General features: G+C 48.7%; 1 long non-coding RNA gene across 1 annotated transcript; it reads left to right on the top strand.

Annotated features, from left to right (window-relative positions):
• LOC144282826 (uncharacterized) lies at positions 1 to 17,161 on the top strand. Its single transcript, XR_013351242.1, has 3 exons — positions 1 to 377; positions 8,696 to 9,023; positions 14,284 to 17,161. It is a non-coding gene; the product is annotated as an uncharacterized LOC144282826 (long non-coding RNA).
• Positions 17,162 to 18,300: the final 1,139 nt, after the last annotated feature.

The following is an 18,300-nucleotide window of genomic DNA, read 5'->3' as shown; positions in this document are numbered from 1 at the left end:
GCCACTGTCGCGGGGAGGAAGAGAGCCCCGCGGGGACACCCTCGGCCCCAGGGCACCCGGGCACGAGTCTGTCCGGAGTAGGTGTTCCACTTCCTTTCGACGGGGCAGCTCCGGCCGAGCCGAGCCGAAGCGACGCCCTGACCTAACCGAACTTCCTCCCCTGACCCTGGGGGGTGGGGTGGAGGCTGGAGACACCCCCCCATCTCCCGCCCTTCAAAGAGAACGTGGGTCCCAGGGTTTCCAGAACCTCAGTAAATTGAGGGTGGGTGGGTGTTTAGTAAAGGGGGTGGTGGTAGGAAGATGGAAGGAAGCTGTATAAAAAAAGGAAAGAAGAATTTTGAGAATGTGTGAAGAACATAAATGGACTCCTTGGAAAGGTGAGTTTCTTACCACCCGAGAATTTAGGCCTTAGGCCCCTGAAGACAGAAAATGGGTAAGTCGTAGGCAGTAATGAGACATGTGAAGGAGTCAGGGCTTCCTCCTCCACGTAACTAGGCTGGAGGGGCTCTAGGTGCTGTGGTCTGCCACCGAGTTCGTGTTCAGTAACCACTTTGAGAGCCTGCATCCTGTGGTTCTAGGATGCTCAAGGAGGGCAAAAGCACCCGCCTGCAGTGGCCTAAGAGGCACTCAGAAGCTGCTGCTTTAATCCTGATGGTGTGTGTGTGTGTGTGTGTGTGTGTCCCATCAGCATCCCCCATCAGACAGGAAGGAAGGCAGAGAAGCCAGGAGGACAGAAAGGCAGTCGACCTCCACAGGCACCTGGGTTTCTTCCACTCCCACTCCATCCCGCCTCACCCCACCACCCTGTGTGCTGGTCCTTCAGGGAGGTTGGTGGGCTGCATGAGTGGGAGTCATCCTGGAACCTAAGGCCAGGTGCGGAGGGGAGCTGTGGCCGCCAGGATGAGCAAGACACAACTGTCCTTGGTGGGCCTCCAGCTGGATTTCATTCTCAGTCTCTTTCCGGGATTTAACTTGCTGTTCTTTCCAAAGCCACGGCTCAACAAGTGATGCCAACCCAGGGAGGGGGGTGTCCATGTCTCATCTTGCAGGCAGAAGTAGCACAACAGCTGGGTGAACAAAACCCGCCCGGATCTGTCCAGAACTGTTTGTCAGTACAGCCTTGACAGGGACCATGTGAGCTGCTTCTTGCCCCATATGACCCTCATTCAGACCCATGGAGAGCAGGAGCTCCTGGTCCCCTTCTCCTTGGGCAGCCTTTTCCCAAGTGTGCGGGTGGGCGGCTCATTTCTGCCAATCCAATCCAACTCAAAATAGCGCTGAACCAGACTTCTCGGAAGCTCTGTGCTACAGGCCTCTGTAGAAAAGAGTTAAAAATGACAGCTCTTGGGAGATCAAGGGGTATAATTTACTGAGATGGGTCAAGATGCAGAGCCCTGTGACATCAGAGGGCAGATATAGTGGCTGGGGGTTGGTATGGAAAGTGTTAGTGGTGGAAGGTCCTGGGCCTTGTGTGGTTGCCCTTTGGAGAAGTTGGTGGGCTGGGCCAGTGGAGATTATCTTGGAAACTAAGGCCAGGTGCAGGAGGGGGGCTGTGGCCGGATATTTAAGCCACAAACCGTTGCCACCCCCAACTTCCACATTTCTTTTTTCAAGCTGAGAACTCCCTTGGTAGGGGTTGCCTCCTCCACAGTTTTACATTCTGATTTCTCATGTTTCTAGCCCATCTGAGTTGCCCCCTTCTCTATGAAGCTTCTTTCTCCTGCCCCACCATTTGAGTGCACTTGGCCCATGCATCCATGTCGTAACTCTTACTTTTCTTTGTTGGGTCTGAGAGGTTTTGCTGAATTCCACTTCCCTCTTCACCCAGAGGCCCACTGGGAAGCCCAGAGTTTCATCTTTGCGGCTCCCCCCTTGGTGGAACTCCTGAGGAAATGAATTAGCTGTCAACTCTGCCCTCCTCTGCCCCATGCTTGGCTTCCTTTGTGTCTGACAGGGCTTCCTGCTTGTTGTGTTGGCTTCCATGAGAGCCTCATCTTGGGTTTTGACCCAGCCTGCTCTTTGCTTGATGGTTTAGCCCAGCTCTGGCCCCCTGGTTCATCGTCCTCATTGATTCCTAGCAGCCATTCAGCAGGAAATCTTTGCTCCTTCCCTTAGCAATTAGAACTGAAGCAGAGGGTCAATGGAATATAAGTGCAACTCCCTAAAGCTAGCCTGTTGTGTGTACATCAAGACTACAGATGGACTTCATTAAAGCTAACATGTCATGTGTAAATACATTCATACAAAAAAAAATTAGAGGCAATCTCTGTTTCCCTTGAGGGGCCTCATCTCTTCACAAAACTTTTCAAAGACCATTAAGTTTTAAGATTACTCATAGTCATTTAGAAGGCCTACTTTTTCTTTTCTTCTTCTTCTTTTTTGGACTTTTTGGACGAAAGATATATTAAAAGTGAGATATAAGATCAAGAGACAAATTAGCAGAGATTAGACTTTTCGAGGTCATGTAACAAAATTCCATATTACTGCAAATATCAGAAAATTTGGACATGAAACTGAGCTAAATTAGGAATATCTGCCTGCAAAAGCTTGGCATAACTCCTCAAAACATCTGGCATCCTCTGGCAGCATTTATCATTCCACTGAGAAGTGATCCTTCTCTAAGCCATCCTTGGCCACATAATAAGAGCAGAGAGCCCAGGACATTGTTAGCCCATCACTCTACCTTTGGCTCTGCCATGTCTGAGCTCTGCTACCTTGGGCCACCTACTGATCTTGGTTTTATTTACCTATAAAATAGAGGTCATTACATCTACCTCTCAGGGCCCTTGTGAAGACCAAAAGAAGTAGGAGACAGTAAATGGTACTCAGTAAACAGTAGCTTGAAGTATTATAGACTTTCTACCTGTAGAAGTAAAAACTTCCTAATGTAATGTTCCTCCATTTGGGATTCTTTAGATCTAGGTTCTGTCCAGGGTCACGAAGGTCAAATTGAGAGAGAAATGAGCTCTTTTTCAGAAGCCACTGCAGAAAAGACCAACATTTCTGGGAGAAGTAAAGAATGTAATAGCAGTACAATCAACCAACCGATCATGGGCTAAGGGCCTGAGAGAAACCTGATCATGAATCAGTCGGAGGCTCATCAGTGACAAAGATGACCTTTGCCCAGACGCTAGGCATGTCTGAGCCACTGAATAGGTTTTAATCCAGAATGTGTTGAAAGAGCCTAGTAAATACTTATCCCACTGAATCAAATCCAAGAGTTTGAAGAAAAATAATTAAAAAATTTTTGAGCCCCTCTACTATGTGAGATGTGGCTGAGGGAAATTGGTAAACCAGACCTTCCTAATAAATGCTCCAATGGATAATGGGCCCCAGAGTCCCATGCCGGGCCCTAGACTCTTGCTTCTGTGCACAGAAGTGGGAAATGCTCTCAGGAAGGACAGATTGGCTGGCTGCACTAGACACCCTTTGGAAAGGGAGTAAAAACCAGCTTTGCGCCTCCATTTCTGGCCCAGCTGACACCAATCCAGGGAATACACATATATTTGTTCCCTGGGAATGCATAACCAAGCACCACAGAAATTTATTTGCTCAGAGTTCTGGAGGTTAGAGATCTGAAACCAAGGTCAGCACGGTCATACTCCCTCTGAGACTCTGGGTAGAGTCTTCCTTGTCACCTCCTAGCTTTAGGTGGCATTCCTTGGCATGCAGCTACATCACTCCAATCTCTGCCTCCATGAGCACATGACATTCTCTCTGGATATGTGTGCCTTCGCGTGGCAGTCTCTCTCTTTTTTTTTTTTTTAAGATTTATTATTTATTTGAGAGAGAGAGAGACAGAGAACAAGAGCACAAGCAGGGAAGAGGGAGAAGTAGGCTCCCTACCAAGCTGGGATTCCTCCTGTGGGGCTCGATCCCAGGACCCTGGGATCATGACCTAAACTGAAGGCAGATGCCTAACCGACTGAGCCACCCAGGTGCCCCTGACATTCTCTTCTTATTAAGGACACCTTTCATATTGGACTAAGGCCCACCTAATTACCTCTTTTTAACTTGATTACACCTGCAAAAACTGTTTCCAAATCAGGTCACAGGTACTGGAGGTTAGGACTTCACAACATCTTTTTTAGGAAAAACAACCCTACCCATAACATATGGTAAGAGTAGTGTGTTTGATATCAGGCTGTAGCACAGGCTAAGGGGGTTGTCAACACAGGGGCATTCCACTGTATGCCCGCGAGGGGGCAAATTGGAACAGCAAGTTGGCTTTATTAGAAGCCTCAAAAACATTCATATCCTTTAATCCAGTGATCCACTTCTAGGAATCTAGGTATCAAAGTCAGCAAAAATGTTGATAAATCTTTATGCATAGAGAGATTCAACTCAATATTGTTTATAATAATTAATTATTGAGAACAACTTTAACATCTAACATTTAGGGATGGTTATTAAAATAAGTCACATCCACATGAGGGAGATATTATGTAACCTTCAAAATGACATATTCAGAAAAGACATAGTAACATGGGGGATGTGAAATAACATGATATGTTCAGTATGTTGTCAGCTTTATAAAAAATATACAGAGAAGAAAAACACAAGATAATGTTAATAGTCCCACCCCTTATGGAAAGATTATGAGTGACTGTTATTGTTTTATTATGGCATTATATAAGTTCTCTGCAATAGCTTTATTTATTTAAGATTTTATTTAAGAGCAAGAGAGAGAGAGAGCACGAGCACCAGCAGGAGGGAAGAGCAGGCTCCCCGCCAAGTAAGGAGCCAGACATGGAGCTTGATCCCAGGACCCCAGGATCATGACCTGAGCCACCCAGACACCCCTCTGCAATAGCTTTATAGCCAAGGAAAAAAAAATGTTATTAAAAAAATAGGAAAAAAAAATAAATAGATACATAAATAGTTTCCTGGAATATACATTCCAGGAAAGTTCTGGCTGGGAGAAGCTGCTGGGTGTCTGGCTGATGTCCATGCTTATAAGCCACAGCCATAACCCCTCTGGAGTTTCTCAACATGCAGTTGGGTGGCTACTTGCATCAAAAGTACCCATGATGCTTATTTAAAAATGCAGGATTCTAGGCCCCACCCCAGATCTACTAAATCAGGATCTCTGGGTGCAGAGCCCAGGAATTGGCATTCTCACAGGCTCTGCACATTTGAGCTGAATGTGACCACTGACCCCTGCCTTAGAGGCTGTGGACAACCTGCTCATCGGTAATCCAGTGTGGTTTGTAACACCCATCGGTTATGCCCTCTCAGCCTACGCCGTGCTTTGAAGAATCAAGCGAAATAAGCAGAGGAGTTATTCATTTTATTTTTTTATAGCGTCCACTCTTGGTTGTCCCTAAGTCGGGAAGCTGTAAAACACCATATTCAAAAGAATAGAAAATTCACATTTTGGAATCCGGTAGCAGCAGATTGTGTTCCTTATAATTAAAATGAATTAACATTCCCAGACTCTGCCCTAATTTGGAATTAGGAAAGGTATAGTTGCAGGAGGACAGCGACCCACAATGAAAGGTTTGCCCCATTAAAAAGTGGTTCGTCTGTGTGCAGTTAGTTGAGAATCGTAATTATAGACCTGCTTACTTTCAACTCACAATCTTGAGGCTCCCTTTATTGCTGGTTTACTGGAGCGATATTGGAGGACAGTAGAAAATTTTCCCCTTTAAGGTGTGTCTTGGCTTGGGGGCAAGGATTGGCCAAGAGGGCCCATCAGCCCTGCAGCGCTGTGACTTGTCAAGACCAAGGGGAGTTGTAGCATGCTCGGCTGGGCCCCACAGCTGTGCAATTAGCCTTCTCATCAGTAGGTGAAATTCAACACCTCCGAGAGGCAGTAATTCCAGGTATTAATCCACACTCGTTGCTTCTGGAGTTGGTCACACAGCCTCTTAGGAGAAAAAAATGAGCCATCTCAAGAATGAAATATCTGGCTACAGGTGGGAGCCATCAGAAAACAGAACAACAGCAACTGTGAAACTCTACATCGAACCTCCTGGAAGAGTCCTAGTCCCTTTCTGCGCCTTCACCCGCATGCTATCAGGTGCCATCCTCATGCTGCCCTCCACCCAGCGCCCCTGTTGGTGGGGGACGAGGGCAAAAGGAGGTAGACTGCAGAGGGGCAACGTGCTGGGCCCCCAAATGACACCTTCCATCTGCACCTGATCCTCATCACCGGCACTTGGGATCTCCCCGCAGCAGAGCTTGACACCTGGATGGGTAGGTCTGGTGCCAGCTCACCTGCCAGCAGCCCTGAACTGTCAGCAGCCTCTGAGAGCAGGTCCCAGCCCCAAGGAGCAGTGCAGGGTGGAGGGCAGGCCTCTCCTCCCCGTATGCCCTTCTTTCCTGCAGCGCCAGAGGAGGCCGAGGCAGGCAGCCCAAAGGGTTAGGACCCATCAGAGAGAAAAAGATGCAAAAGGAAGCCCTGGATCTTTCACACAACATGTAATTAACTCTCTGCAGAAGATGCCATGGATTCATAATGGGAGCCGACAGCGGGGGAGGAAGGCTCTGACAAGCATGAGATTTTTCATGTTTTTTTTTTTTTTTTAATTTTTTAAAGGAACATGAACAGTTGTAATTGTAATCGTGGACCTTCAGGGATGGTGTCTCCCTAGCAGCAAACCAGAGGATGCTGTATCTCACCCCTATCCAGGCAGGATGAATGGGAAGGGCTTTTCTGCCTCAGAGCTTTCTCTCCACCCCAACAGCTGGCTATTTCTTATCCCTGGTTTCACAGGGTGGGCCTGTCAGCAGCCCCTGCTCTGTCAGCCAGTGCCAGCCCGAGGACAGCCATCCTTGGTCACCCTGGCCTCTAGCAGGGGGCTCCCAGGGTCACACTTCTGGCAAAGTCGGGGCCTCCTCCCCGGTGTTCTGTCCTTGGGAAGGTGGCTGCCCTTTGCAAAGGGAGGCCCAGCTGGGGAGGAAAGGTGGGGAGCTCTGGGGTGGGATGGCTGCAGGTGGGCAGTGCCTGGAAGTCGGCCTGAACAAACTGGGGCCAATCCTCTCCCAGGCACAAAGGGCTCTCTGTGAGGGACACGCCCAGCCTCTATGCAATCAGGGAGGCTCACGTTTCTTACCACAGGGAGGCCCATTCCCAGACAGGCCTGGGTGTGGCCTGTAGGCTGAACCCTGCTGGGCAGGGCCCTGTGGACTCCTGGTGACCCATCTGAGTGACTTTAGTCCTCATTATGATCTGGTCTGCAAATGCAGATGCAGAGAGGCCTGGACAGGCAGCTTAACATCACAGAGCATGAGCAGTTGCCTCTTCCCCCTCTAGGAAAGGGTCTTCCTAAGTCTACCTATGCCCCCCCCCCCCACTCTCTCATACACATACCCTCCTATGCATGCACTCATGCTCTCAGTCCAAATGAGAGAAAGTATGACTCTCTAGTCATACTTAGACTAATCAATTACTCTGTGCAGAACTTTGCCCTTACCCACAAGCCATTGTCACAGAGGAATTAGACTAGGTCCAAAGAAATCAGACTAGGAAGTGTGCAACAAGAACCACTGTACTGGCCTCAGGCATAATTATAATTTTTCCTCAGAACTCGGAGTCCCCCCTGCCACTAAGTACCTTCCCCTTGTGACCCTGCTATACATAAAACAAAAGGAGAGAAAAGAAAGAAAGAAGGAAGGAAAGAGGAAAGGAGAGAGGGAAGGAAACTTTGGGAAAAGCAAAATAGTGTGGAAGGCATACCAAAAGGGTCCATGCTGATCTATGTTTTTGCTGAGCTTGAGGTTTACCTGGGAGGTTGTGCCATGCCATGGGAAGGGATGGGCTTGTGGTTTTTAAAATGAAAAGAGTTCAAATAGGATTTCTAAGGTCTCTTCAGTAATCAGTCTAGGCCTGAAGGACACAAGGCCATGCGGCCACCCACCAGAACCTGCTCCCCACACAGGGCCTGAGACCCCGTTGTATTGGAGGTGGTGGTGTGGGTGTCCTGCGGGTATCTGGCAGGTGTGTTCCTTCCCCGACCACAGCTGAGCTGGATGGTGATGGATAAGAGTGCCACCTATGAAAGTAAGACCTCTCTGTGCTGTATGCCCTGTGCTATGAACTATGAAGAAGACACTCATTTATTGAACACAGATTTCTTTGGCACCATTTATATGCTAGTAAATAAAACAGATGAAATTGCCTGTTCTTGGGAGGTTCCATTTGACACAAAAGCATTGGAACTTCCCCTCTGGATTCATTCTCTAGGGCTGCTACCACAAAGTAGCACAAACTGGGTGGCTTAAACAGAAATGTATTTCCCCACAGTTCTGAAAGCTAGAAATCTGAGATCCAGGTCTCAGCAGGGTGGTTCCTTCTGCGGGCTTTGAGGGACAGTCTGTCCCGTGCCTCTCCCCAGCTTCTGGCGGTCCACTGGCAGTCTTCGGCCTTCCTTGGCTTGTAGAAGCAACACCCCGTCTCTGCCTTCATCTTCACACGGCCTTCTCCCTGTGTGCATGCTTCTGGGTCCAAATTTCTCCCTGATATAAAGGCATTGTCGTGTTGGATTAGGGCCCACCCCAATGACCTCATTAACTTGATTATCTCTGAAAAGACTCCATCTTCAAAAAAGGTCACATTCTGAGGTACAGAAGGTCTTTGGGGAGGGGAGTAGTGGACACAATTTGGTTTATAACACCCACTGTAGAAAAGCATAGGAAAGCATGGAGGAGAATCATCTGCCCTGAGGTGACTGAAGTCTCCTGCTTCCTCAAGGTCTCATGTGAATGCATCTGACTGATGGGGCCCAGGTCCTGTTCCTGATCAAGTTTCTGGCTCCTACCTTGGGGAGGCACAGACTTCTAGCTGTGGGATTTTCCCTGAACACAGGCAGTGCTGTATGCCCTGTCATTCAAAGGATTCATGGTGGCCACAAAGCACAACAAATCTACCATGCAGGTTTTCTCCAAGGGGACCCAAGAACAGAGAATGAAGACCACAGTTTCCCTTTCTTATGCCTTCCCTGGAGTGCCTAGTCTTGTGTGCTGTAGGGCCAAAGCATTGAGGACTACAGAGGACACCTGGCAAATCTGGATAATGGCCAGTAAGTAATATTTAGTAAACATTCACTACGTGCCAGGCATTTTTCTAAGCTCGTTATATGATTGCCTCATTTAAGCCTTATGACAGCTTTATGAGATAGGGATGATGATTTTCCCCCTTTCACAGGCAAGGAAACTGAGGCACAGAGAGATTAAATAACCTAACCTAGAAGGTGGGAAAGCCAGGATTTGAACCCAGCAACTAGTCTGAGACTGAGAGCGTAACCCTCTGGACTTCCTGACAGGTGGAAGATGATAAGAGGAAGGAGCAATGCCTCTCCAGCCAGCACTCTGGGAAGGCAGGTGTGTGCCATTAGCTCAACAAAGCTACCCCTGCGTGGCATGTATATTGTCTCACACGCTCTGAGTCAGGGTGGGTGTGATATTGGCATGAGGCACACTGACAAAGCCCTCAAGAATCCTGGGAGGGAGGCGTGGGAAGAGGCAGGAGGAGGAGGAAGAGGAGGAGGAGGAGAAAACCTGCAGGCCCAACCCAGGAGGCTCTGCTTGGTGTGGCTGAGGAAGGTCTGTGTTATAGGACTTAATCCTGAGCTTCTGGCCTCAGCTGGGCTGGGTAGCTGGAAGCCTGGTTCCCCTGCCAGGGCAGGGAGGGCACTCTCTGGAGAGTGCCAGCATATTTCCAAGAATTCTTCCCCGGTGACCTAGAGCTGGACCTGGACCTCGGAGGGGCCAGGTGGCTGACCTGGCAGCCATCCGAGCTGAGGTGCAATTGAACACCTCGGATGTGGGAGATGTGGCTCAGGTACCTGCCACGTGCCCAGAGGCAGAGACCGGGGACATCTAGGCCTGTCCTGGAGGAGCCCTTGCCTCTCCCTACTCCTGTGATCCCGGACATTGGAACATTGCTATTTCTGTTACCTTTTTGCAGAAGGAGGCAAAAATAGAAGGGGTGCATTCTTATATCCCCAAGCCTGCCCAACTGGAGACTCCTTTGTGGCCCTGGCCAATTGGATTGGGCCTCGGGTCTCACATACTCCAAGCCCAGAGCACAGTATAAAGAGTATGCATACAGCAGGAGTGTTTGCCATTCAGCAGTGAGCACCCCTGCGAGGAAGCTGAGACCCTCCTGGTAGCTTCTCTTTCCAAAGGGAAATAGGATACATGAGGGGCTGAACTTTTCTTAACAAGAACTGAAGAGGAGTGCCTGGGTGGCACAGTGGGTTAAGTGGCTGACTCTTGGTCTCGCTCAGGTTGTGGTTTCAGGGTTGTGAGCCCCACATCAGGCTCAGTGCTCAGTGTGGAATCTGTTGGGATTTCTCACTCTCTCTCCCTCTATTCCTTCTCTCCCCACCCCCTCATACTCTCTCTCTCTGTCTCAAATAAATAAATAAATCTTTAAAAAGAGGCACGTGGGCGGCTCAGTGGTTGAACATCTGCCTTTGGCTCAGGTCGTGATCCCAGGGTCCTGGGATCGAGTCCCACATCGGGCTCCCTGCAGGGAGCCCACTTCTGCCTCTGTCTGTGTCTTTGCCTCTCTGTGTTTCTCTTGAATACATAAATAAAATCTTTTAAAAAAATCTCTAAAGAAAAAAAAACAGAAGAAAGGTAGAAGAGTATTTTCCTTTAGAGGCATTGATATTAAGGTTAAGAATCAGGTGGTTTCCTATACACAAGCAGGGCATTTCTAAAACACATGTGGGTAACAAAAATAAAAGCAAAGGAAAAAAAATTATCCACTGGAGGCTTTTATTCTAACAGGTGACTACAAAATATGCAGTTAATAAAAAGTTCAGTTTAAGAAGTGCTTGAAAACCAGATTAATATTTGTAATAACATGAAAAACACTAATGCCTCTCACATACCCTACTCTCCAGTTGTCTCCCCACAGAAAGAGGCAGAGAAGAAGGACATTCTTAGAACTTAAAGAATGAGGTGGGGCCAGGGTTACAAGATAAAATACAAGATGGCCTACTAAATTTGAAAGCCAGATAAAGCAACAAATATTTTGTTGGTGGAAGGATGTTCCAAATTTTGCATGATACATGTCTACACTACAATAATTATTGGCTGTTTCTCTGAAATTCAAATTTAACTATTCATTGTGTGTTTTATTTTTATTTGCTCCATCTGGCAACCCTGGGCAGGCCTCATATCCACCCCAGTAGGGGAAGGCAGAAGGGGGAGTTCTGGAAAGGAGGCTGGGAGGCCTATGCCAGGTCACCGGGACTCTCGGGAGGCCAGGCCTCTGGCTCTTGGGCTGCCACAGCGGGGCCCTGGGAAAAAGCTCTGGGCCTCTTCTCGGAGCTCCAGAGCTCCAGCTCCGTGTCCCTGGAGGGAAGGGCCAGGGCCCAACAGCTGCAGCAGGAGGCCTTGAAATCAACCTGAAAACAATTCAGGCTTCTCTGGGCAGCTGCCAGCAGAGACGACAGGCCCAGGGTGGCAACCTGCATAAGTGCCGTAGCCTGGCCTGTCTCTCACGGGCTTGAGGGGGTCACCCTGACTCCTAGGGGTATAGAGACAGGGCACCACGCCTCTGCTGACCTTTCCTTCAGGTCTGGCTGTGTCTGCCCTGCCTCACACTGAATTCCCCCACATTCTCTGGGGCTGAGGTCACTGAATATCCCCAGGCCTTTCCTGCAAGGTTGGAGGGCCAATCCAGGGGCATTAGCTGCGTGAGTTATTTGTGTGCTGCCCAAAGGGCCCCTGGGAAGGGGAGGTGTGGGCACCTGTGCCCAGGAGGCCTGAAGAAACCATTGGGTGAGAGTCCAGCAGACCCCCCGGCCTGAGAGCCACAGCCTCCCCCCTGCCCTCCGGGCCCCCCCTGCTAGGCTGGCTGGGATGAAGTGTAGGTCCTCTTCAGAGCCTTCCTCCCAGGGCTGTGTGGGAGATGCTCTTGTGTCCTTTCCCAGTGAACAGGGCCGGAGGGGGAGGGAGAAGGGGCAGGCCTGCCCTGGGAAGTTTCAATTTGTATGTCGACCAGAACATTCACTGTGGAGAGGGGGGGCGGGAATGCCGAGAAAGGAAGGAAGGACAGCCTATGAGCAGAACATTTTTCTGATCATCTTGTGATCTTGTGAGGTGCTTTAAGTTCCATTTTTACCAAAGATGAAACAGGCCCAGAGAGGTAATGGAACTTTCCTTAGGTCACACAATGAATAAGTGGTAGGGTCAGAAATCCTATCCTGACCACTCTGGCTCTATAACTTGGGCCCATTCTCTTCCACGTTGCTGCCCAGGAAAATTCTGGTCTAACTCAGGGGGAAGTATCTACCAGCAGCTCTGTTACTGTCTCTGCTCTTGTCAGGCTCTGCCTTCCCTGTGACCTCCAACACTTGGCTGTGCCTGAAATTTGCACTAGGAAATAATGCTGAAAGGAAACAGCTGTGCTTCTGTGTGTCCATAGCAGGAACTCCACCTCCTGGGCTCCCAGCCCTCCTCCCACAGAGCGGAGGGGTGCTCAGGGCCAGGCTCTGTGGTTTCAGCACACAGCGAATTGTCCCCAGTTCCTGCCCCTGCATGCCTTGCCTAGTAATTCCTGAGACAGAAAACCACACTCCCTGGTGATCAAAGTCATAAATCTAGCCTGTGTGGTTGGTTGAGTTTGGTCAAGCTGTGGGATATAGGCCCCCATGGTGTCCTCCCCACCCCCGAGGGATGCCAGGTGCTGTCCTTGCCACCTCAGCCCTCCTCAGATCTCTCTGCCCACAGGGGGTTAAGCCTTCCTTGTTTTCCCTTTTGGCTTTGGGTGTTTCTCGTGTTCTCTGACACTCTGGCCACCTTGCTCGCTATTCCCCCCCACCCCCCAAACATCTCACAGCAGTGAGATGGCAGGAGATTTTCTGTTCTGAGCATGGTGGGGAGCAAGTGGGGTAGGCTTGAGGAGGGTGAGCTGAGATCCTCCCAGTCATGACCCTCACTCGTGTATTCATTTATTTGCCCCAGCTTGTGTGTGTTGGCTAGGTGGGGAGACAGGGCAGGAGTTGGAGGTTGGGCATGAAAATACCAGCCAGGGCCCACACAGTGCAGCTCTTTGCTCAAGGTCTGTTCAAAGAGGCTCACTGTCCACCAAGGAAAAGTCATGAAAATGGACTTCCCATGGACTCTTGGCACCTCCTCCACTGAGGTTCAACTCTTCTTTCAAATTTGCAGCTCCTCTAAGTTTCTAGAAACATCCAGCCTACACCGTATCTTTTCTTGGCTGCAGTGTAGATTTTGGAGCCAGACTGCCTGAGTTGTTATACTGACTCTGAAACTTATCAGATTTGGACCTGTTACTTAATCCCTCTCATCCTTTGTCTCTGATGTGGGATAAGAGCATCTACCACTGAGGCTTGTTGCAAGGATTGTTGTGTTAACAGACACAAAAGACAGAGAGTCTCCTTGGCCCATGGCAGGCACCATGTGAGAGTTAGTAGCTATCATTATTGTTACTATTATGAATATTCTCTCTTCCTTTCATCTGCACCCCTAATTGGATTTTTTTTTTTAAAGATTCTATTTATTTATTCATGAGAGACACACACAGAGAGAGAGGCAGAGACACAGGCAGAGGGAGAAGCAGGCTCCCTGTGGGGAGCCTGATTCAGGACTCCATCCCAGGAGCCTGGGATCACAACCTGAGCCGAAGGCAGATGCTCAACCACTGAGCCACCCAGGCGTCCCTCCTAGTCTGATCTTTATCAGCTCCCTGTCCTCCCGAAGCCTCAAAGCCTTGGCAGGCTGGCTGAGCGTGCCCTCTTCAGAGGCTGGTGTGGGTGGTTGGAAAGCTGCAGACGCTCATAGGGCAATGAACCTATGCCGAAGGTTTGAGGTGTGGGGACCCTGCAGATGATCCTTAGGCCTCCACTCCACTGGGATGGACGAGGGGCCCTGGGCCTGCCCAGGGGATATGTCTCCTGGTTGTGAGAGAGAACTTCTACGTTAGGTCCAGTCGGTTTAGAGGAAAACCCATCAGGCAGAAGCCTGCTGAGTGTGACCAGGTGGAGGTGGCAATCAAGCCACTCATGCAACAGGACTCTAGTGGGTTGCCTAGTGGCTTCCCAAATGGAATGTCCGGGTCCTAATCCCCCAAACCTGTGAATGTTACCTTATTTTGAAAAAAGGTATTTGTAAGGCAGCCCGGGTGGCTCAGTAGTTTAGCGTCGCCTTCAGCCTAGGACGTGATCCTGGAGTCCCAGGATTGAGTCCCACATCCCATGTCAGGCTCCCTGCAGGGAGCCTGCTTCCCCCTCTACCTGTGTCTCTGCCTCTCTCTCTCTCTGTCTTTCATGAATAAATAAATAATTTTTTTTTTTAAAAAAGGTATTTGCAGGTGTAATCAGGAATCCTGAGATGGAGCATCATGGATTATCCAGAGGTATATGAAGTCCAATGACAAATGTCCCTTGAGCAGAGGAGAAGAATTCACAGACACAGACGGGAAGACCATGTGGAGATGGGGACAGAGATTGGAGTGATGCAGATACAAGCCAAAAAAGCCTGGAGCCCACAGAAGCTGGAAGAGGCCAGGAAGGAAGACTTTGGAGAGAGTGCAGCTCTGCTGACTCCCTGACTTTGAATTTCTGTGAGAGGATACATTTCTGTTGTGTTAAGCCACCCAGTTTATGGTAATTTGTTACCATAGCTCTAGGAAACTAATACAAGAGCCAAATGTAAAGTGACCCGAGAAGGGAAGAGATAAGAGGCCATGGTCCGAGGTGGGAAAGACAGAGAGAAGTGAGACTCAAAAGATCAACGAAGGCCTTTCATCAAGGCGGCTGTGTATGGTGGTGCAGGTTGTACACTGCACAACAGCATGGTTATAGTTTGAATATTTATTGTTCTCTTGTTCCTGCAAAGGTCAGTGAGGTGTCTTGAGGAAGAGGTACCTTTTCTAAAACACACAAAGGCACCCTATAGCCTTGCTGGATTTTGGTGAGAAAATTTAGAAAGCACTATATGTCTGCACCATCCCATATAGTAGCCGCTGATCAGTTGTGGCTCTAGAGCACTTAGAGTGTGGCTTGTGCGACTGAGGAGCTGAATTTTAAATTTTAACTGGCTGACACTACAACATTGGACATACAGCTCCATGACAGAAAAACGGAAACTCAGCCCTGCTTGAGGCAGAATTTGGTCACCAAAAACATGGCCACTCTCCCCTGATATTGTTCAGATGCTCCTTGACAGCTGCACTCCTTGTTGAGAAGGAGTGAGGGTGTCAAACAGGGACCACGGCTGTGGTGGAGGGGGTGGCAGGCATCAAGACATGCTGGAGAGAATGAGAAAAGCCCAACCCTGGATGGGTGCAAGGACCCAACAGCAGAAGGAGGGAGAGAGAAAGGGTTGCCTGAAGAGTTAACCAATTGGCTGATTCCCCATATCCTTTAGTAACCATTCATGAATCTGTCAGTCATGAAGTTAGCTCAATTCTTGAACCTATTTTTGTTTTCAACCCTTAATTTAGGATAATGAACTTTTTTTTTTGGTCTTTATTTACTTAAGTAATCTCTACATCCAGTGTGGGGCTTAAGCTCAAAACCCCAAGATTGGGCAGCCCTGATGGCTTAGTGGTTTAGCACCGCCTTCAGCCCAGGCTGTGATCCTGGAGGCCTGGGATTGAGTCCCACATCAGGCTCCCTGCATGGAGCCTGCTTCTCCCTCTGCCTGTGTCTCTGCCTCTCTCTCTCTCTCTCTCTCTCTCTCTCTGTTTCTAATAAATAAATAAAATATAAAAAAACCCCAAAAACCCAAGATGAAGAGTCGTGTGCTCATCTGACTGAGCCAGGCAGGCGCCCCAGGGAACAGATGAACTTTTAAATGGGGATAATTGTAGAGATGGACAGGGGGCACCAGTTTAGGGGTTCCTGGGCCTCAGGGTCATTCCTTTTTTGAAAACAGGCTTTTTGAAAGCAGGTCTGTTTAAGCTCTGGATTAACTCTACAGTGGAAGGTCGGGAACCCATCCTGGCACGCCACCCCACTGTTACCCAAGTACAGCTGCACACGAGGAGGATGTGGGGTCAAAACTTGTGCTTTCACAGCCGCAGAGCAGGACATTTACCCGCCTATAGCTTCATCCCTCAGAGGGATGTGCAAGCTTCGCAGAGGTGGGAAGAGAGACCTAATACGTCACTCGGTGATCATCACACTCTGCCTGCATGTTGGTAGGCAATGAAGATGGATTTACCAGACTTTTGGGGCGAAGACCCAGTCAGAGAGTGAGGACCTGGCTATGCTGGTAGCCTCGGCATCTCCTGGGAGCTTGTTAGAAAGGCAGACTCTCAGTCTCTGCCCCAGGCCTGTGGAATCAAGATTTGTTGTAAGGATCCCCAGGTGATTGGCGGGCAGAGCAAAGCTTGAGAGACTTTGAGCTAGAACAAGAGCCATTTCCTGGCGTTGATTTAATGGATTTGTCTTAAATTAGTTCAGAGCTGAAGTGACCTTGCTGTTGTGGCATTTTGTTGGCTTCACCGCCCTGGAGAAACTTCCTCTGAAAGTTTCCAAGCTTGATTATCCCAAGTGAAATACCTTCTAAAGCAGTAAGTATTTTGAAAGCTGAGGGTCAAATGTGTTCCATCTCCCTGATCTTTGGGCAGGTGACACTTGGAGGAGGAGAGGGAGCCAGAACCCCCTTTCAGGGACAGCTCTGAAGCTCGCCTCTGCCTATGTGATCCTCTGAGACAGATCATCTCTTCTTCAGGCTTTGATTTGGGGAAGCCACACATGAGGGTGGAGCTAGTGCAACCATTCTCCATAAGGCAGAGCACAGGTCCTCCAGGTGAGGCAGGAAAATAAATAAAATTAAAAAAAAAAAAAAAGATGTTGTGAATTTAACAAAAGGTAGAGTGCAAATTAGAATTATAGTGTCTTCCCATTTTTAAAATAAAACTATATCATTAAAAATAAATAAATAAAATAAAACTATATCTACATGCAGGGGAAAATGATATCTGAAAGGATATATTCCAAAATCTACCATTGCAATGCTTTTTAGCTAAAGGCCACCAAGAATATATGTGTAGTTGGGCTTCTCTGCTTGTTGCTATGAGGGAGAGTGCACAGCATGAGCAACACGAGGGATCTCAGTACGATGATGCTAAGGTTTTGGTTTGTGGTTGATGCTTTGGGGAGATGGTTCAAGCAAGCAAGGCTTTGCTCTGGATTGGATGTTGCTGAGAAGAGGGGTAGTTTTTTTTTTTTTTTTTAAGATTTTATTTATTTATTCATGAGAGACAAAGAGAGAGGAAGAGACACCGGCAGAGGGAGAAGCAGGCTCCCTATAGGGAGCCTGATGTGGGACTCAATCCCAGACCCCCGATCACCACCTGAGCCAATGGTAGACATTCAACTGCTGAGCCACCACCCAGGCATCCCATGAAGAGGAGTAGTTTTATGATTATATATCTTAATGATTCTTGTCATTGAAGGATAAGAATGAAGAAAGAAATGGAATTAGGTTATAATTGGTAAAAACAACAGTCATCCATTAGCCAGGATAGGGGGATGTTTGGTTATTTTTGTGGTTTGTACAATGCTCTTGTTTTTGTCTCATTCAGACATGATTGCAGAATGATCTTGTTTTTGTCTTGACCTTCACAATCCAGTAGCCTTGGCTGATGTTCTGTGAAGCTGGTCATGCTCAACAGGAGCAGACCAAGACTCCGCTGTGAGTGCCAGGCGAGCTCCCGGCTTGTCAGGGTCTTTGTGCTTTCTCAATGGGGGCACCTTCAGGTCTTGGAATTAAGGCTGACTTCTACTTTCTACTTCATATTCTGGGGTAAAATTTTTATTTTACAACAATCAGGTATTATATTTGTCTTAAGAAAAATAGCTATTTCCTTTCTGGGGAAAAAATAAATCACCTGTATAAGAAAATGCTTAACTGGATAAACCATAGGCCAGTGCCTTTGGTGCGAAGGGCAGACAGCCCAGCATGCTGAGTACCCTTCCGCCCCCGCCTTGGGGAATAAGAGTCCCAAACAGCTGTCCAGTTCCACATCCTGCAGAGCATTCTCTCAGGAGGCAGGCTGGGCGTGCCAGGGTAAGAGTTTAGATTGGACAGAAACTGGTGTTGCTCAAGACCTCAGTCCAGGGTCCAGACAGTGAGAAACATGGCTGGCTGTCAACAATGGGTGGAGGCCACCTGGACACCTTGCACACCTGCTTGGTGAGGCTCCCAAGGCAAGAGGCTGTGGCATGGCCTAGAACTCTGGCTGTCGCTGGGCCTACCATTAGAGTCACCTGGGCAGCTTTGACACTCCGCCCCCTCCCTCACCAAGTTCAGAAAGCTGGACTAATCAAATCAGGGTCCCGGAGGGTGGAACTTGCCCTGCTCTGA

This window comes from Canis aureus, chromosome 14, assembly GCF_053574225.1.
Source record: "Canis aureus isolate CA01 chromosome 14, VMU_Caureus_v.1.0, whole genome shotgun sequence".
Taxonomy (NCBI): Eukaryota; Metazoa; Chordata; class Mammalia; order Carnivora; family Canidae; genus Canis; species Canis aureus.
Note: the sequence above shows the minus strand (reverse complement) of the source record. Positions and strands in the feature narration are given on the sequence as shown.